Below are 26,254 nucleotides of genomic sequence, written 5' to 3'. Positions count from 1 at the left end.
GGTTGTTGCGTATGGGATAAAGGGGACTTGATGCTTTAATGCTATGGTTGGGTTTTACCTTAATGATCTTTAGTAGTTGCGGATGCTTGCTAGAGTTCCAATCATAAGTGCATATGATCCAAGAAAAGAAAGTATGTTAGCTTATGCCTCTCCCTCATATGAAAATTGCAATAGTGATTACTGGTCTTGTTAACGATTGCCAGGATAATTCCGCACACCGACCCATCATTATTCCACACTCGCTATTTATAATATTTAGTAATATATTCTAACTTTATGATAACAGCATCTTATTTTATATTTTAGCTCTCTGATGCCATGCAAAGTTATCCTCTTCATACCCTTTTTCTTTCTCGTTTTCTAGTTGGAAGCAAACATTCAGGGTACGTAGAGTCGTATCAGTGGCAGACATGACTTGAGAGAATATTGATCTTACCTTTAGCTCCTCGTGGGTTCGACACTCCATACTTATCACTTTCACCTTTGGGAATTGCTACGATGATTCCCTGCACTTGGGGATTATCAGTACCATACTACCGCCTCATGTTCCACCTAGATAAAAAAATCTAAAGCTACATGCATTACAAAAACTACCCAACGCATGGGTGGTCTCATGCATGTTAGCAGGTCCCACGGTGACTCTCCCTCCATCAGCTTTACTTGCATGTTGTTCGGTTTTTCCTCACAGCACACTCTCTCTCTCTTACCTTTCTCGCCTGGAGGACCACACTTTTTGGCGAAGAACCCAGCTCATCTGCAAGCTACACTAAGCCTCTGCAAGCTATAGTCTTTTTCACCAATTTTCTCCACGGCAGCATGTATCTGATGTGGAACCATGGGGCAGCTGTCCAGGCTGAACCATTGGCCATGCCCTAATGCCTCAACACCGAGTCGCAATGATTTTGCATTCCATGTCGGTGGTGGCAGGCATCCTTCTTGATGGTGGTCAACGATCAGTGAAAAACGCCATGAATGAGCGTCAAGGGGGCAGCGTGGACCTGCAAGAGCCGCAGCTGGATCCGGCCCATGCTGCATGTACCTTTAACTCAAGGAGTCATCACGGGATTGGAGTTACCTGGACAAGCACCTAGCGTCCGCCAAGAGGAGAAGGTGTCGAAGGTCATGACCCAGAGGTAGAAGAGCCCCGTTGGGCCACTGGTGCTGGCGGGGACCGTGACAAGCGGCCGGGCCTGGGGCTGGAGGAGCCCAACGGGTCACCGGGGAGGGCGCAGAGCTCAAGCTTCCGCCCTCCACGCCCGAATGAGTGCAATGCGGACAAGCTCCTTGTCTGACTACATCATGAGAACATTCCAATCGATGTGGTTGGTTTCGAAGGAGGAGCCGTTGCCGGTGCCGAACATGGTTGCGACACACGGCGCCGAGCGGAGAATATGGGGACGAAATGGTGGAGAGTGAGCTAGGGTGTCTATTCCTCTCTTCCATCAAATCAAATCAAACCAATCAAACACTCTATTATCCGGAAAGAAACATCATACCCAGAAAATTGTAATTTTAGATTCCATTCAAAAAAGATACAACCATATCCCTCTGTCCTGACCTGACCTGCAAATTACTGTGACAAAGTAACGGCCGACTACCGATCAAAAGTTGTCCGTCCTGCGCCTGCACTGGACACCTCATCAATCGGTGATGAAGCTAGCGATGGCGAACAAAATAGCACAGGAGTAGCGCATAGAGCCATAGAGGAGCAGGGATGGGCATGCATGCAAAGCTGCTCGCGTGCCTGCATGGGTTGGTATTTTAATTTTACTGGCAGCTAGCATAGAGATGAAGTAAATTAACGTACTCTACTGATAATAAGGAGAGTGCGGCTTGGATCCCACCCCCTTGGCAATTGTCAACAGCCTCGATCGATCAAAAAAATCCTCTCTTTTTTCAGGGGTAAAATCCCTCTATGATTTTGTGGTTGCTCAAAGAGTTTAGGAGTTGCTTCCGACCGTTTAATAAATCTTTAGGCCTAGATTTCTTATCAATAGCTGGATACTGGGCTGCTAATAAACCATGTAATACTTAATTCCGCATGTGCTTGTGCTATGTGGTGCATTTGATAGACTAGGAGTACTCACATTATTTTAGAAGATCAGGGGTGGGGTAGAGAACCCCACCCCCAGTTCCATTGCAAGAATTAAACCAGAGGGGTGATACAACCATGTCAGGCATGTCTCAACTGAAGCTACATCAAGCAGCACTTATAGAAAAAATAAAACATTTTAAAGGAAAGGAAAAGCTGGGAAAGAAGTCTTGCACGCAGGCAGCATAACAGCATCAACTACACCCTCTATCTAGCTACCCGATCCAGGAATTACATAACCATTTCCTGTCGCTCATCAGTGCTTTCCATCTGTGTCACCTTCTTGATCCTCTTCATCGGAGCGGCTCCAGGAGAGGGCGACCACAACCCCGCCTCGATGACAGAGATAGGGCTCATGATTGAGTGCTTCCCAGTTAGCTTGCTACCTGTTGGGGAAGTTGGTTCTTCATTATCTGATATGTTGAGCACACCTAGATCCGCAAGCGAGTTTAGCCATTCCAAATTCTCAGCGGTTGTTTGATGAACTCCAGAAGGTAATTTATGAAGGTCTGCATGTCCTCCTTTGTCTGCTTCGGAATCAGGATCAGCCACGACCTGAGTGTCTTTAGGATCCTCCACCAGACCTGTTTGATATCCATCCAAAGAAGATGATCAAATATCATGCTATTTCTATATTTCCAGATGCACCAGAGAACAGCAGCATTGACTATGTTTACAACTAGATGCTTTTTTATTAGAAACCCACAATCTAGCTACTGATTCATAGGTATTGCCTACTGGCTTTTTGTAGAAATTTTGCACAATAGACCAAATATTGGAGGAGACCACGCACTCAAAGAATAAATGGGTCATGTCTTCTTTGCAAGTACAAAAAAGGCAATCTTCGCCCCTATCTATATGCCTTTTGAGTAAGTTGCTTTTAGTCATTAATTTGTTGTGGCCTAAAAGCCAAAGAAAGATGTGTATCCTGGGTGGCACACACAGCTTCCAAACAGCAGGGATGAAAAGTGGTTGAACTCCTAAAAAATTAATGACAGAATAAAGTGAACTCATGGAATAGACACCATTATTCTCCAGTTGCCAAATCAAGGCATTAGTCACCAGAGAAGTTAATGCCTTTGGCTATTTCCATCAGCTCATACCACTTCTCCATCATCTGAGGAGTAAAGGACCTCCTAAAGGTAATTTTAAGAGTGTCCCCATCCCAAATTGAATGAATGGTAGCATTTTTCTCAACACAAATGAGGTAAAGATACGAATATTGTATAGCAAGAGGAGTTGTACCAATCCAAGTGTCTTCCCAAAATCTTATTTTCCTCCCATCCCCCACAACCCATTTTTTAACAAGTGTCTTTCCAAGTACTCACATTTTTAATAATGCACTATGTTATGATATTAAGCAACTCCGGTAGCTGACGCATTCCTCACGTATGGTATTAACAATGCAAGGGTTACGTTGTTGATGCAACGGCCAAGAAGTCAGAGACAGGCATCCGAGAGAAGAAACCAACAAAGAGAGTTGGACAATCAACCACGATCCGTCCACACAGCACCGCATAGGCCTAACCTCACTAGCTTCCCTATGAACCCGAACCTGACCACACTACACCGAACGGAGAATAAATCAGAAGACCAAACGTGAACTGTCATCCGCTTTGCCGAACGACACCAACAAAGACACCGGTGTTCCCATCCATTCTTCTCTACACACTAGAACTTCGAGCTCTATGCTATGCATGGTAGTTATTTGACTCCAGAATCCTTGAGCCCACGTGCCTAAACAAAACATAGTTAAAAAAATGGGGCCCTACATCTGAACCTGACCGACGCTCCACACACGCTCTAGCGCACGCCGATCAGCATCACCGTAATGAGGACCTGACGGGTAGAATTTATTCCACGCCATCAATGAAGGCATCACCTCGGCACCACAGGCCAGACCCTTAGACTGTGCCCTAGCCAAGGCTAGAATGACGCAAACTCCATGACCAATCTTCAAGCCATGGTTTTCCCCCCACCTCACTGGCACTGGAAGGCACCCGAAGGCGAGGGTGGCGGCGGCTGGACGTCCATGAAACCTAAACTTTAAGCAAACAAGATAAGGCAAAGATCATCATTGCGCCAAGTGTTGCATCTTCGTTGATTAATGAAGCCAATCAAAATAGACATGATCGTCCATGAATTTATTATAAGCAACACAGATGGTAGCATAAATGCAAATTAGTGTGACCGAGTTGAACTGAAAACATAAGTCTGCATGATGGACTAGCTAGAGATCATCATAGATGAACTAAATTGACTGATAAGGAGAGCCCGACATGGATCAACAATGCAAGGAATTCCATTCCCTTGGGTCGGTTGTAGATAGCCTCAATCGTTCAGCACAAGCAAATATATATTTGAAGTGACGATAAAAGACAATTTAAAAAATGCAAATTCTTTTTTAGTTTTGAAATTCTTGGGCAGTTAAGTGAACCAAGTGTCCATTTTTGGGAAGAGCCAAATGGGTGGTCCGCAGAAACAAAACAAGAAAAACACAAAACTGCACTAGTTTGTTAGCATAGCACAGTGCCACATTCTACTCCGTCCGTATCTAAATATAAGACTTTTGAACTATAAAGATGTCTTATATTTTTATTTTGTTTTTAGAAAAGGAGGATTACCCCGGCCTCTGCATCAAAGCAATGCATATAGAGGAAGTACTCCCTCCGTTCTAAATTACTCGTCGGGGTTTTAGTTCAAATTTGAACTAAAACCACAACGAGTAATTTGGAAAGGAGGGAGTACGTTCTAAGACAGCAAGCACACTGTGCCTGACCGATGCTTCCATTCCCAGGCGATAACCAGCATGTAGCTAGCTATGAAGATAACCAGGATCATCACAAATACTAGAATAGAATCTTGTTACTCCATGCAGAAGAAACGATGATTCACAAACTGGGGATGCAAGCTAGCTAGCTAGCTAGGATCCCAACACAAAAATGTCATCACAGAACATGATTTTTAAAACACATAGTAGTAGCACGTCCAAACTCCCAATTTTGTCATGTGATTCCATTCAATCGTCCCATAGATAAGAATAAGATGTAGCTCAACATTACACTACCACATTGATGGATCACTCCAAATTGATGGCCCTGTTTGGATCCATGGGTTAGAGTTAGTTTGGGTTAGTTTGGACCCAACTAACCTAAAAATATCCAAACAGGAGGGTTAGTTTGGGTTAGATGTACCTAACCCATCCAAAAAATCTAATCCACTCAAGAGGTGCTTATTTGGGTTAGTTCTTCTTGGGACCACTAAAAACACAGTTTCTCTCGCTCTCCCCGCAGCAGATCCCTTCTCACTTTCTCGAAGCTTCTCGTCCTCTCCTTCCGTCTCTCTCGCACCGCCCGTGAAGGCGCCTCACCATATCCGCGCTCCATCTAACCCTGCCATCCAAACACCTCTTTGGCTAGAGTTAGTTCAGGGTTAGTTCAAGGTTAGAATCTAACTCTAACCTCTAACTGAGTTAGAGTATCCAAATAGGGCCGATGAAGCTACGATAGATTGCCACTGGCCGTCCAGGAATTAAGTAATGAAACACAAATCTCTACTCCTAATGGACGAGTTGGTTGAATAGTCCTCCCACTTTCGTCTGGTTTTTTTTCGACTGGTTTTTTTCGTCCGGTTATTCTTTGCCCCCCCGTCCCACCCACGCACGCCCCCCCCCTAAAAAAAACCACCCCGCAGAAAGACTCTCCTATCGATCCCCAGACGCCGCCGTCGTACGCACCTCGATCCCCTCGAACGCCCGCGCATCTTCCGTCCCCCCCCCACCCATAGCCGCTCTCTTCCCCGCTGGCGTCGCCCTCAGCCGATCGACCAGGTAGAAGCGCGTCCGCGTCGATTCGGTGGCGCCGCCGCGGGAGGGACGCCTAGGGTTTGTATTGCGGCGGACGTACGGGCGGTGGCGGGTGCATCAGTTTGATTGCGAGTGGTGGGGCGGAGCGGAGCGGCCGGGATCGGGGTGCGTTTGTTGCGCCGCGGGTTTGGGAATCTCGACGGAATCCCTGCGTTCGCTGGGTTCCGGCGTGATCAGAGTCGCGCGCCGTCTTGCATTTGTATTCTTTTTTATGGGCATCTTGGCATCTAGATTGTACTGTCTGATTGATGTTTACTGTTGACCGGCAGGGATCAGGGTCAGGGGAGGCATGGCGGAGGCGTTCGACATGTACCATCGGTCTGAAATCGGCAAGGCCCTGACGGAAACACTGACCAAGATGGTGGGCAGAGGTGCGTTCAGTCCCGAGCCTACCATCGCTGTCCTCCTGCAGTTCGACAAGGTTCCCTCCGCCGCCTCCCCCGCTCCTCCTCTTGCCTCCTCCCCACGCACATGATCACCGCCAACCCTCCAGATCAGCCGGACGAGTATGCGGCACTCAACCTGCCCTCCACGCTAATTGTGCCCAGCTCCAACCCAAACGCACCCATCCTCCTCTCGCCATCATCGCACGCCGGTTCATCCTCGCCGTAACCGCCCGCAGCTGAACCGGCACGCATAGAACCTAACGGAGCCACAGAGGCCGTTACACGAACATGCGGGATCTGCTTTCCCGAGACACCTTCGCGGGCCTGCTGTTCCTTTACACATCGCGGGCGGTTGGCGGAGGCAGTGCGCGTGTGTGCATCCTCCGAGTCTAGCTTGGAGGCGGCGACATGGTTAGGCGCCACTACTTGCTCTGTTTCTACAGCCGCTACTTGTTGTAGCTCCTGCAAGATTGCTGTACCTGCTTCTGGTAAGTTCTTGCTGTAGCTGATGCTTGTACATTTTTTATGTCAACAAAAAGTTTGTAATGCAAGTGGCAGGTGACAACTTACACAATTGGGAGTTTTGTTATATCCAGTTAAACACTTGGTGTAAATCTGGTATAGATACTTATAGACTGTTTTTGATGTGTTTTCCTCGTGAACCAGTGTCTTAGATTATTTCGTAATTTATCATATATGTAAATAATATTATCACTGAAATTTTATAAGGCTGTGTAAGTTGAAAGATTGATTCGACGTCTTTACATGTGAGTGTGATAGACTTACAATATCTTTATAAGTATTATTTTCTGTAGTTAGATTTTACATGATGTGTGCTACGGTTCAGACCTTGCTATTTAGATATTGTGCCTTTCATGATTTATTGAGAAATGTTGGTAAGTGAAGTTTGATTAATCACTTGTGTATATGGTTTGGGTAATTACTAAAATTCAAGAGTGCGCTTAGCCTGAATGTGTAACGGGGCGTGAACAATATATGAATCGGAGTCAAGGACTGTTGAGTACAAAAAGGATTCCTCGCAAAAAATGTATAAAATGGATTGATATTTGAATTATATTACTAATCCAGCCTTTTTCCATCTTGCGACATTTGACTTTGTGAGCAGTGGCTATGTGGGAGGCTTCTTGAGGTGAGGTACAATTATATTGTCTTTGATTTAACTAAAATCATGCTATCGCTTCATATGTACACCAACTCCATGTCACATCTTATCTTGGGGATTGGAAGTAAACAATCGTGTCCTATGGAGTCTACTATCTAGGAAGTTCAGAGATGGAACGTTCACGGTCTGTTAACTACAGAGATGATAATCCTAAAAAAGTAAGTCCATACTAGCATGATGAAAAGGTCCAATTTTTTTAGCATGATGAAAAGATCCAAGGACAGACCTCCCGTCGCACCAGAGAAAATGGGCCGAAAAAGGTGCCGCTCGTCGGCGTGGCGGACCCGGCGACAGCTGACGGGTGTGGAGGGAGGTGGGGTAGATCCAGTGCGTGTGCGTGCTCAACTGCTGATGAACCGGCTGTAGCGCTCAATCCCTGCCAAGGGCCAGCGTGGTCTCTGGAAGAGGTGAGGATGCCCTTCGATGAGCCTGGGCAAAGCCTTTGAATCAGGACATGCAATTTGATCCAGCAATTAGCAATATAACCATGGTGTTTACGTATTATTTAATGGAGAATGGTTGGATCTAGCTCCGCCCCTGTTTCTTTCGCAGATTGATTTGGTGTTTGAGCCGGTATTGACCCCGTCGTCATGGTTGTTTGTGGTTGTCGTAGGTTTGGTCCGGGCATGCATGGTTGGTGATTCCCAGGGTTGCCGGTCTTCATCTCTGCTGTCCAATGATTCTTTTATTACAGTTGAAGGCGCCTGTGATTGGTGTGCAAGCCAGACCTGAGGGACGACCAACAGAACATCCTTGAGAAGACGATGGCACCCATCATGCAATCGTTCCATGGGATTGTGACCTGCATTGAGATTTCAGTGCTTTGCACTTCGCCAGACTGAGATCAAAAAGACCCCCATTGTATCAATTTACATTCGTAACACTTTATTATGTCAATTTGTTGATTGTTCACAATGACACTGGATATTCTAACAGTTGCTCAGCCTCACGTAATATTCCAACAGTGCATATTTTTTGTAATTTTGATTGTTCGTTAGAGTTCTAGATACTATGCTCGAGTAGAGTAGGTTTACTATAACAGATTGTTTAGGAATCACAGGTGCAGAAGGTATTCTACCATCCGCAGTGTGAGGGTTTTGAAGCAGATATTCATTCTATGTGACCACGACAGGGATGGTATGTATTCTGTTTGTACTTGAGACTCTTAGATTTCCAGTGGAGTTTTGGTTTCTCCTGCTGAGATCGTACACTTGATGTTTATACTATGCATTCAAGCTATTCCCACACCTAAGGTCTGTTAGTGTGGAATCTTATTTTCTTGTAGTGTGATTACTATATGCACTTATTTGCGTGCTTTCTCACTTTTATTTGTATAATCGGCATTCTGCAGAAATAGGGCAACAAGATTCAGGTATATGATTTGAGGTTCGTAGTGGAGAAGAGCTGTGAGAAACTGCAGTTGCTTTCTTTTATTGGTATGGACTATGAACCGACCGCATCTTTTCACTTCCCTTCCTAGCTCTTAGGTTACATGTTAATTATGAACTGAGATAAGCAAAATATATAGTCCTGACATGAGGAGCCTCATGTTTTAGACGGCCATTTAAGCACGTTATTATCAACTATTGATTTTGTAATATTTATTAGCAGTGCATCGCTAGAATTGTTTTTTGCTTATTTTTACCTATTAACTAGGATGAACATGTATCTTCTTCTTATAAGAACTACATGCATTGCAGTAAATCTGTCAACGTTATTAGTACCACAAACGTCTGTAGGAAAAACTTATATTTAACCAAAAGTTAATGGCCATTTCGAATCACTGGTTGTTTAAGATTTACACTGCATTGATATGAGTAAAAAAATGACCTTGTTTTTTGTTTCAATTTTGGGGTGATGCATTAAATATTTAAGGCAGTTTGGGCAGAACAGGGGAAGTGCACACATTTGATGATTATTTTTTATGTACAATTGATTTACTTGATCAAAAAGTATGCATTTAGCATGTCTTGCCGTTGTTTTAAAAGGAATTTCCTGGTAGAAAATACACATCAATTGTGTTTTTTTCCTGCAGCAATGCATGGACAATTATTTTTTCTTTTTGGCGATCACAGGGAACAAATACTACGGGGATCAAGTCGGGGATTCATGGCAAGGGATTGACATTTTTTTATCAAAGCAGTTTGCTACACACTGCAGTGTGACAGAAAAGGTGTGCTACTGTTTCCACATCTCCTTTTGCGAATCACTAATGTTTTTCCCAAGTCTTTTCTTCCTTTTTGTATTGACCCAGAAATAGTTTCGGCATTGGTGTCAGTTTCTTCGATGTTTTCATTGTTCTTATCGGGAAGTGTGAAGTGAAATTGTGGAAATTTTCCCAAGTCCCAGGTTTGCATAGGCCCTTATTACTGGTGTGCTGGTATGGGCACATGAGGGGTGTGCTATTGATATTTTTATGTGAGATATTTGTTTCTCATTTTAGCGGTCATTCAAGTGTGAGTTATGTGTATCTGCAACATGTAATTGAGTGCCGGAACTTTCATTATACCTTATCAAGGCCATTTACAGGTTTACATGAGCATTTGGTTAGTAGCCTCATGACCTCATCTATGAATTTCTGTTGATCTAACTATCTCTTAATCTTTTTTCTCAGATTTTAGTTACCCATTGCTTACACAATGATAGTAAGACCAATTGCAGGGATGTGTTGATCTTGGTCTTGTTCTGTATGGAGGTAGGGTACAGTTGATGTTTCATGTTTGGTGAAAGAAAAGGAGCTTCCTATGTTGATTTCGGGCAAGATATACATTCTGCCATGCATTAGTAGATCAATTGCTTCTCTGTGTAGGGGAACGATTAGTGATTGAATCTCTCGGTCACGTTTCTTGATCATCCAATTAATTTACCCCCATCTATGCATAAATTGGTCTGATTGAGTTATGCCATTTTTTATGTAATAATCTATATTGGTCCTATATATGACTAGAACAATATGATACGATGCACATCGGTCCGCTTTACTGGCATCTATCTTTCAAGGTGAAGGAGGGGAGGCACTCGTGTGGAGCTGCTCAATGTTCAAGGAGATACGGCTGATTAAACCAGGTTATTTTAAAGTTCTTTATGGTTCATATAAGCTATCTATCAGTAATAGTACAACCTTGATTTTTATGTGGTTCATGTTTACCTAACCATCAGTAACATTACTTTCTATTGGAAACCTTTTACAGGAGGTGCTTATAAAATGATAGTTGAACAAGTACAGATTTTGGATTGCGATCATCTATTTACCAGGCATCGATCAAAATCTAGCATTCTTTGTTGTGTGCCGCATGGAAAAGATAGATATTGTCTGATATATCCGATAGCGCAATATAATTTTCTCTTGCATATTTATAATCTGCCATTTGAATCATGTTTTATGTGCTGTAGTCCAATCAAGACAATTTGCAACTTTGGTGTTGTGACGTTGGAGGCCGTGCTCAGCGGCAATGGGGGACTGTTGTAGATGCCTGACCTGAGATGTCGGCGAAGGAACGAGAGTCAACGAGGAGTGCACGCCATGGGTTCGTGAACTGGCCAAGCCACCGTTGTTCGTTTGGTAATGTCCGACGCATCAGAGGCATAGTATGACTTGCGCCGATTTTGACGTCATCTACCAACATCCGACGAAGGGGAACCAGTCCCGGTTTCCATCTTGATGGTAAGTTCTCTAATCTTCTATCTCATGGGATGTGATGTGGTTGCTTTCATTATGGCTTTTGACAAAGAGTTGAAATTAGCTTATGTGCTTCACACAATTGAAATTCCAGTGATATTATCAACCTTCAGTGAGCAGTGACAATGAACTCCATCTCCCCACACCACCACACCCAAATAGCGTAGGATAGACTGATGTTTCATGTGATGTCCTTTAAGCTATGTTTCAGCTTGTCTCGACCCAGCATGTATTTTTAGTTTCAGTTGTTGAGCTCTGCACTACAAAACCGAGAAAGACCCAAGGCTTTTTACAGGTCAGGCATGTTTACTAAAATGTTTAATTTCTAAAACATTTCCAGCAATATTTGACTTGTTTGCTTGCTCAACCTTACAGTGGGATCATTTCTACAGACTACAAATAGAGGGAAGTTGTCTTGTGCCTTACTAGAGACAGATGAACCAATAAAATGATTGGAAAGGCTCTTTCCAATAAAATGATCTTGTACAGTTTATTTCTTAATATATTTTGGTCAGTATGTTGTTTATTTTCTGAAAATGATACTCCATTGTAGATTACCTATGATGAAAATTACATTCTCTGCGGGCGCTGATTTAGATATATTACTATGGGCAAAGGAAGTTCAAAATTTATCTCAGTCAAACATGTGCAAAGGAAATTCAAAATATGTTATATTAGGGAAGATTCTTAAATCAGTCAAGTATCTAGAGGGTTGATTAGGACACTCCTCATAATGTTTGGTACTTTACCATTTGGGATTAGGCCATTGGTGAACATGACAATGCGGCTGTTGGTCACGGATGCCGGGGGCATGGGCAGGGTTGAGGAGCTCACACAGTGCTATATGTGACAACCTGCGACTGGTGGCTGGAGGTGGTGTGCCTGCTGCTTGGTTGGAAGTCCGACATAAACTCCCACGACCGACTGGTAAGCATGGTACGTACCCAACCGCCAAACTATCTTCTTTCACCTCCTTCCTGTGTAGGACTTAAACTTCACTGCACACCGGACATTCCTACTTTCAGTCAGTCATTTCTGCCCATTCCGAATGTTAATACTAAGTGTACATGTCACCCACATTGGACCAGTCTAATGCATTTGAATTACCTTGATCTATGGGAATAGTGATATAGGCATGCTACGTGCAAGTGCTTATCTAGCCAAACCAAAGATCATCCTGTAGTTTTATGCACACCATCCCAATCAGCAATAGATGCATGGTTGCCCATGTGTTGCCACAGAACAATCCTACAGTGGGGCAGTGCTATCCTACAGTGGGGATGAGAGGATTCAGCGGCTTCACCGGTGGCTTGTCTATCTCCAGGAGATGGAGCCCGCCGCCTCATCGATGTGGGAGCTGCATTGCACGTACAGGGCACGACGGCTCATGGATGCTGGAGCTGTAGTGCACTGTTTAGGAGTTCAAAAGCATGAAGGAGGAGATTACCTACAAGTGTTTAAGATCACGCAGGAGGATGTCAAAGTTTTCCATTGTCCGGCACTTGTGAGCAAGCAGTATATGGACTTCACTCTGATTCTAAAGAAAAAGTTGGGCTATCTGATTCTAAAAAATAAGAGCAGAAAATAATAGAGATGTATGTACATGTGTGTGCATTAAAATTCATTTTATTCTGTTAGTCAAGGTTATAACCTTTCAAACTTTACTTATCCAGGTTGTGAAGACCTTCCAGCATTACCCAAGGAAGCTAACACACCAACTTGTGCCATACGTGGTATTTTCTTGTTGATGAATGTTGGTGTAGGTAATCTCCTTGATGAACCATGCGACAATTAATAAAGTTAATAAAGGCCAACATACTCTTTTTGTCTGCCTTGATCGCAGTGGGGCGGGGGTGAGGAGTTGGAGAGAGAGGTGGGCGTGTGCATGAGTGTAGTGCGTCTGGATGATGGGATGCACGATGGAGTGATCGGTGTGGTGGCCAGCGGTGCCTGTGCTATTGATGTTCGATTTGAGGGGAAGAAGAAAGATTGGCTGCTGATTTTGGGAGGAAGAAGAGAGATTAAGCGTGTTGTTGTTGTTGTCATGTGTGGCCTTGGGAGAGGAATAAAAGAGAGTAGTAAAGAGTTGTAGAGAGATAGCGAGGGATTGAGAGGCTACTGCTATTTGTATTGCAGTTGATGCTTGCACAATGCTATTGCTTATGATACTGGGGTATTCATCTTTGGGATAAAAACAATCATTTCCCCCCTTCCATATTGTAGTCATGACTTAGTTTTACTAACTAACCTCTCTATAATTATTTTTGGATTATATTTAGCTTTTTTGAAGTTGTAAAGAATAGTTTTGACCTTTGTGGGTAGTCAAGCAAATTCTGGTTCTTGGTTGAAAGCCCCTTGTCATCATAGTTTACTCAAAGGCAGCTTTAGAATGATTCCCGTGCCTAGGGAGTCATCCTTGGAAGCAATAGTTCTAATTTTTATAAAGAAGCATGTTATAATTGTTTGTTTTTGTATAACCAAAAAAATATTTCAAACATATGTTGTGATTAGAATTATGACAACATCGTTGTTCATCACTATTCTTTTTGGACTTGAATTGATCTATGTCTAAATTGAATTCTTATTCATGTTAAGTCTAATCTGCAGTTTGATATTACAAATATGTTATACTTTGATTTATTTGCTATCTTACTGTCATATCCGTGTCAAGCACAAGCCGACGCCTCTATTTCCGGTGAGGCCAACCATCTAAAATACCTCCTCCATCTTAAATCCCTTGATATACTTTTTTGTTATAGACTTTTTATATATAGATATTAGAATTGGCACTATTTGGAAATATCACTTAACTGTTGGACCCTTTTTGCAGTATACATCTTGGCTGGCCTCAACATATAGTTTTTTCTCAAATTATGGGTTTTCTTCTTCCGTCTGTTCGTGCATGGTTTGCTTCTGGTGATCCGTAATGTCAGTGGTGTTGCTGCTTCTAACTTCTACTGATCCATAACAAGTGCATACTATTTCGTTTGGATAGATCTTTATATATTTCACATTTAGCAGAAAAGTTTAGTATGTGAACAGATGGTACTATTGCGGATTCTTTAACCTTTTCATGTCTGATGGCATGAACTTATCCATAGTAGGTACATGCAAAGGAACTTGACAAGAGAACAATACTCTTTTGAACAAGGCTAATTTGTTACCTTTAAATATCAGGTCCACACCACACACACACCGTAAAAGACAGAGATTTATATGTATCTTTTGCAGGATTGACAGCACACGATGAGAAGAAGACATGGTTTACCTCAGAGCTGGGGACTACAGAGGATAGCGTCTTCGTGGATTCAGATAAGAATAATATTGTAAGAGGGCAAGGTATCATGTATACAATCAAGCATTGCAAAGGACTAGCTACTGCCTTGTTTATTTTTTTTTATGATTGCCCAAAATTTTCTTACTAGAATTTTGAGAAGTTTGGCCATCAGTTCTACTGCTTGGTCATTTTATATATCATGTTGCAGTCTTTCTTTTAATACAAGGTAATATTAATACCATCCATGTACTTTTGTGTTTGCGGTCCTGTACATGGTGACTAATTTTCATATACATTTTGTTTCATATTATCCATGAATATGTTTTTTTATGCATGTACCCTACAACTGGGTTATTATATGTGTGTGAAGTTTTTTTCCTTTTCACTTGATTACCATATTTGGGCGGAGACTTTATAATTATTGCAAGTATGTTGAGAGTGTGTTAGAAACTAAGGGCAATCCTAATTGGATATGTCCAGTTCGACATGGCATTTGCAATTGCAGTATCCGTAGAACTAAGAAAGGACCGTTCCAACTGGCAATGAGTATTGGAAAGTATAAATACTACATTACATATGGTTTCAGAAGTATAATAACAAGCTCATTGCACTGATAAAAACAGCTAGATAAAGAGCTAAAAAAAATATGGGAGACTGGTCAGCATGCTAGGTCAGAGCAAAGCGAAAACCCGTATAAATGAGTCCCAAGGAGTGTGATACATTATGTAGAATGGAATATTTTTGCTCCATGAAACCTTTCCTGGGCTCCATAAATTGTGTTTTTGTGCTCATGCTTGTGCATATTCTATAATTTTGATTCGTTGTTCGGGCATTTGGAGTTCACAGTTATCTAAGTTTCTCTTATGTGTGTTTTCGAAGAATTTGGTACTTTAGAGTCTTTCTATTATATTATCTTTGAATCTACTTAGAATAGATTAGTAGTATGATATAGTGAAGTAATCTAATTCAATTTCCTTTTTCATTGCAACCACTTAATTTCAATCGGGTCAAAATAAAAAATCAAAGACAATTTTTTAAGCCATAAGTAGAACACCAGAGCTAATTGATACACCATTTAGAAAATTGATACACTGTTGCAGGGAGAGAAGCGCACGCAGCGGTGGTCAAGGGCTTCGTGCCTGTTGACCTCGTCTGTGGCCGCTGTTGGTCGGTGAAGGAGGCATGCATGAGGTGGTGCAAGGGCATGCTGGTGACGGAGTCGCGCATCATGAGGCCGGGTGAGTAACGCTCGGGAACTGTCGGGCGCTCAGACAGACGCGGGATGGGGTTGGCGCAGTGACTCAAGGAGGAGGATGTAGTTATGGGGGAGGGAGTGACGACGGAGGGGCTTCGATGGCCCGACGAGACCCTACATCATAATCAAGGAGGACCCTACACCTAAAGGAAACAGAGCAGTCTATATCATTAGTCTATTACTGGATTTCTAGAAGAAGGAAAAAGGGAGAAATTGTTGTTTCTGCTACTCTACATTTGCTTTAAAATTGGTGTGCATATATCAAGAAGAACTTGGTTGCAAAAATGATCAAACATAACATTCAACACAAACACATTGGTTTTGTAATTAAATGCCTAAGATCTTGTAATTTTGAATTAAATTGTTTGATTATACAATCAGTTCACATTATTTGGTATAGCATGCTGTTTAACATTTTAGAGTTCCATCCTTTTTAGTAACAAAATAATGACAAACTCATATTAGTGGATCCATAAAAGTGTATGATATTAGTTTGACGAGGTTATATAGCAAGGCAATTCTTGTTTGACGAGAATAATGAAAAACCAAGCAGCAAAAGAAAATAAATTTGGAAAGAAGAGATAATTTTTCGCTCGAGGGTGGGGCTGTAAGGAATCCGTGGCACGAGTAAACAAAAACATCTTGGTCGCCATATAGAAAAACATCTTGGTTGCCTCCTCTCTATCTCGTCCCATCTTGTTGCCAGGCATGGAAGAGAGGAGAGGGAGAGCCAAGGAGCGTGGTGGCCTCTGGCTGTTGCCCGGGAAAAGGTGAAGGCCGCAGCACGACTGCCCGTCGCAATGCCGCTGCTGCTTGCGTGCTTGTTTCCCTCCCTACACCCCCACGTCCAACTCGATCTTCGGCTGCCGCAATGCCGTAGATGACCAAGTCTAGCGCCCGCGCCCGCCGCCCTCTTGTGAATGGCCAACTGATGGCCGAAGGTTGGGAAGGCTTCGATAGTATGATAGTATGATGTGTGTTAGCTGATTGTCAAGAAAAAGATGTGAGTTAGTTGATACGGCATTATTCTTGGTTATTTTAGCTCCGTGAGTAGCATCTCAAATTTTTCCAAAAGCCCGTGGCAACGCACGGGCGTTTTACTAGTATAGAGTAGCATAGCAGCCGATTAATCAGACCAAACTAAGCTAAAACCATAACTCTGCATAATAGAGTAGCTACAGATCATAGATGAACTCAATTCGATGAGCAATTCAAAGGGATCCCATCCCACCCCCTTCCGATCGCCTCAATTGATGAGGTGAGCTGGCTAATCTGTTGATGCATCAGGTGAAGTAGTAGGCTGGCACTGGCTAATCTGCAGTGAGATGAACAAGATGAATCGCAAATGTCAGAGTGATGCTCATGCTGGTATGGTGCACCTACACTACCAGAATAACTGGCGATGCCGACGGCCGAACCTATGCCGACAGCCCCCGTCGGCATAGATTGGCCTATCCCGACGGCCCAGCCCAAGCCGTCGGCGTATATCCATCTATGCCGACGGCCCCCGTCGGCAAAGCTCAGCCGTCGGCGTCGCGAGAAATATGCCTACAGCGGCCGTAGGCATAGATAAGCCCGTCGGCATAGAACGTGGGCCCGGCTACCCAGGCGGAAACGGCCTTTTGACGGCGTCAGTCTACGCTGACGGGCTAACGGCGGCCGTCGGCATAGCCCCCACGTCATCGATCCGCGTCGCCCGCCACGTCATCGATCCGCGTCGCTCGCCGGTCTATGGGGTGGCAAATCTATGCCGACGGCCTGGCCGTCGGCATACGCCTGGCCCATGGATGTTGCCACGTTATCGATCCCCGCCCTTTGCCACGTCATCGATCCGTGGCCGTGTGCGCAGGTATGCCGACGGCCTTGCCGTCGGCATACCTCTATTTTTTATTTATTTATTTTATTTATTTATTATTTATTTATATTATTTACTTTTTCCTGTTTTTTTTCACAACATAAATGTGCCTTATCTAACAAAAAAAAATACCCCGATGGTATATCGATTGCCCCCCTCACGGACGTTGCTGCCGCCGTGCCCCACAGCGACGCCGGTGAGGGGGGGCACACCCCGGAGCTGCATGCCGGGTGCCTGCACCAGCCACCACGCTTCCACAACCGTAGGAGGGCCCAAAGCAACACCTAGCGGCATTGCTACCCCCCCCAGGTACACCGTCCCGTCTAACCGGGCCATCATACATGCGGGGCGGTGTGGTGCCATGTCTGAAGAGGCGGGACGGGGGCCCTGGGGGGATAGCAATACCACCGGAGCGTCGCACCGGGCCCTCATACATGCGGGGTGGTGTGGTTCCATGTCCAAAGAGGCGGCGCGCATCTCCAGGGTGTGCCCCCCTCACGGACGGCGGCGCCGCCAGCACCTGGAGGGGGGAAACGGACGCGTCGGGTCTACACGAAGGGGATCTTGCTGTGGGTCTGGCCCGGATGTTGCTCCAAAGTGTTCCTATGGGCTGACCTAACACAACCGGGTGGAGAGTTCCACTGGTCAAAGCCCGTCCGTGTAAAGTCAAAGGGCTAGATCTCGTGGTCTAACGCTACATGGTTAGGCGGGACGGGGCCCCTGGGGTAGCAATGCCACCGGAGCGTCGCACCGGGCCCTCATATATACATGCAGCGTGGTGTCGTGGCATGTCGGAAGAGGCGGCACGCATCTCCGAGGCGTGGCCCCCCTCACGGACGGCGCCGCCGCCGGCACCTGGAGGGGTGAAACAGACGCGTAGGGTCTCCACGGAGGGGATCTTGCTGTGGGTATGGCCCGGATGTTAATCCAAAGTGTTCCTATGGGCTGACCTAACACAACCGGGAGGAGAGTTCCACTGGTCAAAGCCCGTTCGTGTAAAGTCAAAGGGCTAGATCTCGTGGTCTAACGCTACAGGGTTAGGTGGGATGGGGGCCCTGGGGGTAGCAATGCTACCGGAGTGTCACACCGGGCCCTCATACATGCGGGGTGGTGTAGTGGCAGGTCCGAAGAGGTGGCACGCGTCTCCGGGGTGTGGCCCCCCTCACGGACGGTGCCGCCGCCGGCACCTGGAGGGGTGGAACAGACGCGTCGGGTCTACACGGAGGGGATCTTGCTGTGGGTTTGGCCCGGATGTTGCTCCAAAGTGTTCCTATGGGCTGACATAACACAACCGGGGGGAGAGTTCGAAGCCCGTCTGTGTAAAGTCAAAGGGCTAGATCTCGTGGTCTAACGCTACAGGGTTAGGCAGGACGGGTGCCCTGGGGGTAGCAATGCCACCGGAGCGTCGCACCGGGCCCTCATACATGTGGGGTGGTGTGGTGGCATGTCCGAAGAGGCGGCACGCGTCTCCGGGCTGTGGCCCCCCGCACGGACGGCGCCGCCGCCGGGACATGGAGGGGTGAAACAGACGCGTTGGGTCTACACGGAGGGGATCTTGCTGTGGGTTTGGCCCGGATGTTGCTCCAAAGTGTTCCTATGGGCTGACCTAACACAACCGGGGGGAGAGTTCCACTGGTCAAAGCCTGTCTGTGTAAAGACAAAGGGCTAGATCTCGTGGTCTAAGGCTACAGGGTTAGGCGGGACGGGGCCCTAGGGGGTAGCAATGCCACCGGAGCGTCGCACTGGGCCCTCATACATGCGGGGTGGTGTGGTGGCATGTACGAAGAGGCGGCACGCGTCTCCGGGGTGTGGCCCCCCTCACGGACGACATTGCTACCCCCGCCCCCCGCCCACAGGTACCCCGTCCTGTCTAACCCTGACACAGACGACCGCCGGGTCGAGCCCTTTGACTTTCGCCGGACGTGGCATGTCCATCTATGCCGACGGATAAGCTCCAGTGGCATTGCTACCCCCACGGCCCCCGTGCCGCCTAACCCCTAGGGTCCCGGTGTCACAGGCGTCGCACCGGGTACCGGGTCCCATACAGACGGTAAACTAAGAATCTAAAAATGTAATAATTGAATTGATTAAAAACTCCGGTATTCATCATTGAAAATGTACTATCACTGTGAAACCTTTAGTGCCCGGGCACCGGGCCGACTGCCCGGGCACTGAAAGTTTCACAGTAATTGTCCATTTTCTTCATATAAGTCTAATGAATACCGGAGCTTATAACGTATGGATTAGTGAACTATTTAAACAGGTCAAATTGCTTTTCCCTCGGCGAGGTGGGACTATTTTTTCAAAAAAAAGTAGTTGCCATCTATGCCTACGGCATAGCCGTCGGCATAGGCCTCCTATCTATGCCGACGGCCTGGCCGTCGGCATAGAGCCACCCTTATCCACTCGATGGCTCTCTCGCTATCAGGTGGGACCACTCCAATGCCGACGGGCATGCCGTCGGCATAGATCCACCCTTATCCACTCGGGCCACGCCGTGGCCACTCGTTCAACTGCCCCTCCTCAACCACTCCTACTCCGACCCACGCCGCGCCGCCGCCCGACCCCGACCCCCACCCGCGCTGCCGCCGCCACCGGATCCCGACCCGCCGCGCCGCCGTCCACCCACTCCACCCGCTGCGGCTGTCCATCCCCTTCCACCCCAGTCCCCCTCCACCCGCCGCCCCGGCCGCCCCCTCCACCCGCACCCCTCCACCCGCCGCCCCATCCGCCGCCTCTACCCGCCGTCGCCCTCCATCGTTGCCGCCATCCGCCCCCTCCACCCAAGCCCCGGCCGCCCCTCCACCCGCCGCCCCGTCCACCTCCTGCTGCTGCTGGTGAGCTGGCCGCGGCCGTGGCTCCGGCGAACTCCGGCGCCCTCCCGGCCCTCCTCTGCTGCTGGTGAGCACCGGGGAGGCCTCGGCCGCCCACGCTCCACCGCCCGTCGCCGGCCCCTTAGACACCACCTCCGCCACCATGTCCCCCGCCGCTCCCCTACTGCCCCCCTCGGTGAGCTCCCCCGCCACCGTGCTGCTCCCCCCGCTGCTGCCTTGCTCCCCTGCCGCTGCTGCCTTGCCCCCCTGCCGCTATTGTGTTGCTAGATGAATGGATGGATAGATAGTTAGATAAAAAATTGTATGTTTTTTGTTCTTCTTGCTACTGTTTTTAGGTGGATGGATGTATGGATTATTTTTTGTTAGATGGATGCATGGTTGTTGTTAGAATCATAGATGGTGGATGGATGGAATGTCGGTGAATTTTTTTAGAAACTTTGTTTGTCATAAATTTAATGTTAGGTCATGTTGATAAATGGATGTTGGTCAAGTTAATGATATATGAATGGATGGATGGATGTTGGACAAAATTTTGACACTTGACTGAGATGTGATGATCTTGCTATTTTTTTATACTCATAATGATCTTGATAAAATAATTGAAGACAAAATTTTGAAACTTACTAAGATGTGATGATCTTGCTAAAAAATGATAGTCATGATGATCTTGCTAAAAGAATAGAAGACAAAAGTTTGACACTTGACTAAGATGTGATGATCTAAGTTGTTTTTTCGGTGGAATTTGCAGGCTTTGTGGTGTCACATTTCACCGGAGTGGCCGTTGTCCGACGCGTTGGTCCCTGAGCACCCCTCTGTTGTTCGACTACTTCCTCTACAACGGAGGGTGAGCTACAAATCCATCACCTCCTTTTTCGTGTGACAAGATTTCATTCTCAAGTCAATTGGCGTAACCTAGGCGTCTCCCGTCCGAAAGGGTTGCATCGATAAATATGCATTCAATTGCATATTTATCACCGCAGCTCTTTCGGATTGTCCAGCGTTTTCCACGGACAGCCCGAGGATGTGTAGATTGGGTATGTTCTCCATGTTCTACCCCGTTCCGAGACAGGATTTCGGCGGCGCGTCCCCATTGTTCTCCGGAGCACATTCTCTCGGCTATTTGCCGAGACGTGTATCTGGAGAACAGCGGGGAGGTGCTGCCGAAATTTTGTCTCGGAACGGGGTAGAATGGAGAACGTACTCAATCTACACATCCTCGGGTGGGATTAGGACCCATCTTTACCTATTAGAGATGTAGGTGGATTCAACGCGGTAGAAACTGAAAATTTGATGTGATTAATTTAATTGAATCCTTAATTATGTTGTGTGGCTTGCAAAAAAGCAGAGGATGGCAGATAATCAGTGGCTGTACAGTGGTTTTATCCGTCAGAATCGAGTAACATCAGAGTGGATCACGAAAATCGATGTGTATTTGAAGGAGATATTCCGTCGTCCAATGAGAATTATCCCACCATGCCCCTGTGCGAGATGTGCCAGACGTCACCGTAGAAATCAGACGGACATGAGTGAGCACCTTCGGACGCACGGATATATGCCAAACTTTGACATGCCGCCGATAAACATAGCCGAGCAGGACCGTGGTAGAGAGGAGGTGATGCGACAACGCATCGATGGATATGAGGACGACGGGGTCAGGGACATGCTAGATGATGTCACTGTTGCAGAAACGGGAAATGCGACACCTTCAGAGTATGAACCGGAGGAGCCGGAGGCAACCGCAAAGGCCTTCTTGGAGGTCTTGGCCTCGTCGAAGAAACCTCTTTATGCAGCTGCGAAAATATCTCAGCTGGATGCCATCTCGCAACTGATTGCAGTCAAGGCTGAGTACGGTTGTAGCCAGAAATGCTTCGAAGCATTCTTGGGAGTATGGGCAAACAGCCTCCCTGAGGGTCATGAACTGCCGAAAAGCATGTACGATACAAAGAAAATCATGAAGGCACTCTCTATGGATTATGAGAAAATAGATGTTTGCCCGAAGAATTGCCTTTTGTTTAGGCACGAGTATGCGGATGACAAGTACTGTAGGCAGTGCGGTTCGTCTCGGTACATTGAGGTGGTCGGTGAGGATGGTGAGAAAAAGCAGCTAACCATCCCCGTTAAGGTTCTTCGGTATCCTGATTTTATAAAAAGACTGCAGCGCCTTTTCATCACGAAGGAGTCTGCCAAAATGATGAAGTGGCACAAGGAAGGTATAAGGTACAATCCAAAAAAAGTCGTACATCCATCGGAAGGGGAAGCATGGAAGTCGTTCGATGAAGAATACCCCGAGGAAGCAGCCGAGGCTAGTAATGTCAGAATAGCCATATCAGGTGATGGGTTGAATCCATATGGTATGTCGTCCAATCCATACAGCTGCTGGCCCGTGTTTGTAATTCCGCTCAATCTTCCTCCCGGTGCCCTAATGCAACACAATACCATGTTCTTGTCGCTCATCATTCCGGGGCCTGATTATCTGGGGAAGCAATTGGGTGTGTTTATGCAGCCACTGGTGGATGCTTTGCACCATTCTTGGTACTTTCCGACGTTGACATACGACCGGGATCTGCAGAGAAATTTCTTGATGAAAGTTTGGTTGCACTATTGCATGCATGACTTTCCCGGCTATGCTCTATTCTGCGGATGGTGTACAAGTGGGAAGATGCCATGCCCAGTGTGCATGCAAGCTCTGCGAATGATTTGGGTGAGTAAGGGTGGGAAGTATGTAGCCTTTGACCTGCATCGACAGTTCCTCCCTCCAGACCATCCAGACAGGGAAGACAAGAAGAACTTCACGAAAGGCCGGGTTGCTCATGAAGCAGAGGGTCCTCCAGCACAACCAACGTTGCTGACCTTTGAGGAGTTTGTGGCACAGAACGCTGGCCTCTCGCCGGTTAGTTCATCCCCAATCTATTCACTCAAAGCATATCATGCCTTTCAACATAGTCATATATCCCGTTAATATGTCTTTTCAACATCCAGGGAACCGGTGGATCAACCGTTGGCGGTGGTCTTCGTAGCACTCCCGAGTCACGGAGCCCGACCACTCCGATCCACGGAGGCGGAGGCGGTCTTGGCTGTACCGCTGCCGCTAGCAGTGACGACCTGGGCTTCGGCGGTCGTGGCGGTGACGACCTCCGCGGTGCTCGACGTCCTGGCGCTTAAGCCTTTGGGTCACATTGTGGCGGTTCTCGATGCTAGGATACTTATATGCTTGTGATGTTTCTTATCTTATTGTTGTTTGTGATGTTTCTTATGATGTGTGATGATGAATTTGTTGTGTGATGCTGCTCCTTATTGTTACATGATGCTGCTTCTTATATATGCTGCTTCTTATATATGCTGTGTATATTCAAATGAATTGAGCTGAAAAGAAACAAGAAAAAGAAAAAAAAACTGGACAGAAACTATGCCGACGGCCTGGCCGTCGGCATAGGCCTGGCGTGAGCTCCCAGTGGCCGACACGTGGCAGGTCTATGCCGACGGCCTAGCCGTCGGCTTAGTTTGAAACTATGCCGACGGCTAGGCCGTTGGCATAGACCTGCCCCAGGAGCGCCCAGTTTCTCACATGTGGCATGTCTATGCCGACGGATTAGCTGTCGGCATAGTTTCAAACTAAGCCGACGGCTAGGCCGTCGGCATAGACCTACCCCAGGAGCAACGGCTTCTTGCCACGTGGTGAGAAGCCATTGGTCAAAACTTGACGGCGGCCGCCGTTAGGCGATGACGTTGCCGACGGCCAGGGCTGTCGGCATAGATGTACAGCCACCGTCGGGATAGGGGCTATGCCGACGGCCTTTCTATGCCGACGGGCATCCTGGCTACGCCGACGGATATGTTGCCGACGGCCCTATGCCGACGGGGGCCGTCGGCATAGGCCTGTCCCGACGGCTAGTCACGGCTTGGCCGTCGGCATAGGGTGCGATTCCGGTAGTGCTAGGCGCTAGGTAGGGAGGAAGAAGGAACAAGACAGACAGAGGTTTGGACTTAATTTGGACCACAACTCCGAGGTAGGCGGCACCGTCTGTCACCTCGGCGAGGCGGGCCGCGCGCAAGCTCCTTGGGGTCGAAGAAGCGGGAGAGGACGGTGACAGCGAGGTCGATGTGCTTGATGGCGAGGCTCGTGATCCTGTTTGCGCGGCACAGGTAGTCGAGCGCCTTGTCGACGTCGCCGCCGCTGGCTGCGTGGCGGGGCTTGCTGCCGGTCTTGGTGGTGGCGGTGGCAGTGGCGGAGGCGGCCGGGTCGTCGTCGGAAAGGCCGACCTTGGCGAGGCCCTCAGTGGCGGCAGCGACCTGATTGTCATACCTGACGAGGGTGCTGTCGGGCTTCCCGCGGACGGGGGCCCGGCCGCCGACGAGGCACTCGACGCAGCGCGGGAGGTGGTGCTGCCCGAGCATCATGACGGCCAGCATGCCAGCAGAGCGGAGTCACCACGGGCCAAAGCTTAGGCCTGGGTGGTGGCGCGGGCCGGGAGCCGCTGCGCGCGCAGCGCATCATAGTGCTGCTCGCCGGGCATGAGCGCGAAAGCGATGTTGATGGCGGAGACGGCGCGGTTCTCGACGGCGATCCTGAGGCAGACCGAGAGCATCTTGGCGCCGGCATCCAGCCCGTGGAAGTAGACCTTGAAGACGTCCGAGGCGATCTACTCGAGCTTGGCGTCGGCAGGCGCGGGGGTTGGGCCCTTGGCAGTGGCGGGGGCGGCCTGGTGGCGCTGCAGGCGGCGGTGGACTTCCAGGAGGCGGTCGTGCTACGTGCGCACGTTGTTGGCGGCCATCATGGCCTGCATGAGGACCAAATCCAGGTTCTTCTTGCTCAACTCTCGCGCCATGGCCGCCGCTCCTCCTCTCTCTCTCTCTCGCTGCACGGAAGGAAGGAGGGCAGAGAAATAAAGATTGGAGTTTTGGGAGGAGGCGAGCGAGGCAGGTGAAAAGAAGACGGAGGGGGGACATGTGTCGCGCGGCTATTGCAGAGAAATCCTGCTGATGCTGGCTGGCCATGCAGGATGGACCCACCAAAACAGCCTCTCACTTTGACTCATTTTGACCGTGGTCATGCATGCTGATCCAAAGGGGTAGCGTGCTCCCTCCGCTACCATCCCTCTTGAGGTAATTTTGGAAATTTGAAAATGCTGGCACATAAATACTCCCAGCATAAAATTGGTTACACGCAATGTAGATTACTTGTGAACTATGGGTTTTGTGGTGCGCCAATGGCGCTCCTCCCGAGGTGGTCTTGTGCGTTCCCATCTCGGCAAACGCCCATTCTAGTGCCTTTTTGATGATTGTTGTGTTTAGAAAAGTCAGTTTGCTAGATCAATCTCATCAAGTGGCTAGATCGATTCCATTGAGTGGTGCTAGTTCAAAAAAGTCAGTTTGCTAGATCGATTTTCATTAAGTGGTGGTGGTTCAGTTATCTGATGTTAGGATATCTTAGTAGCTCAGGTCCATTACAAGTGAACAAGATACTAGTCTCTTGCAAGACTAAATCAAAATCAGGCCATGCCAGCATATGAACCTGCTTATGTAGAATGCTTTAGGAATTTCATACATAATCATTTCTTAGCATGCCTGCTTAAGTAAATGGAGCTAGTATCCATGTAAAGATATGCGATTAGAACACATTAGGGAACATAGAAAAAGACATATATTTGCAAACTTCGTATCTTTTTTAGACTAAATATTTGAAACATAGAGACCTTGTCTTTTTATCGCCAAGAACTTCCTTACATTTGCATCGAGTAAATAGGGACAAGATTACATACAAAATAACTCACTACCGGACTCGCGCCCTATGCCTACAGCCCAGGGCCGTCGGCATAGGTCCCTTGCCG

The 26,254-nt window shown here is 47.2% G+C and overlaps 1 long non-coding RNA gene and 1 pseudogene across 10 annotated transcripts; one reads left to right on the top strand and one right to left on the bottom strand.

The window, feature by feature from the left end:
• Positions 1–5,958: 5,958 nt before the first annotated feature.
• On the top strand, positions 5,959–13,555 carry LOC123054038 (uncharacterized). 10 transcript variants are annotated; one of them, XR_006426028.1, is made up of 9 exons: positions 5,959–6,062; positions 6,227–7,933; positions 8,140–8,663; positions 8,878–8,962; positions 9,602–10,592; positions 10,920–11,500; positions 11,581–12,141; positions 12,879–12,968; positions 13,049–13,555. It is a non-coding gene; the product is annotated as an uncharacterized lncRNA (long non-coding RNA). The 10 variants fall into 10 exon arrangements; XR_006426033.1 differs by having other exon boundaries at positions 8,140–8,779; XR_006426031.1 differs by having other exon boundaries at positions 8,140–8,962; positions 9,602–9,699; positions 10,527–10,592.
• A 3,449-nt stretch (positions 13,556–17,004) lies between these two features.
• LOC123055866 (uncharacterized PE-PGRS family protein PE_PGRS3-like) lies at positions 17,005–25,252 on the bottom strand (annotated as a pseudogene).
• Between the last annotated feature and the right edge of the window lie 1,002 nt (positions 25,253–26,254).

The sequence above is a fragment of the Triticum aestivum genome, chromosome 2D (genome assembly GCF_018294505.1).
Source record: "Triticum aestivum cultivar Chinese Spring chromosome 2D, IWGSC CS RefSeq v2.1, whole genome shotgun sequence".
Lineage (NCBI taxonomy): Eukaryota > Viridiplantae > Streptophyta > Magnoliopsida > Poales > Poaceae > Triticum > Triticum aestivum.
Note: the sequence above shows the minus strand (reverse complement) of the source record. Positions and strands in the feature narration are given on the sequence as shown.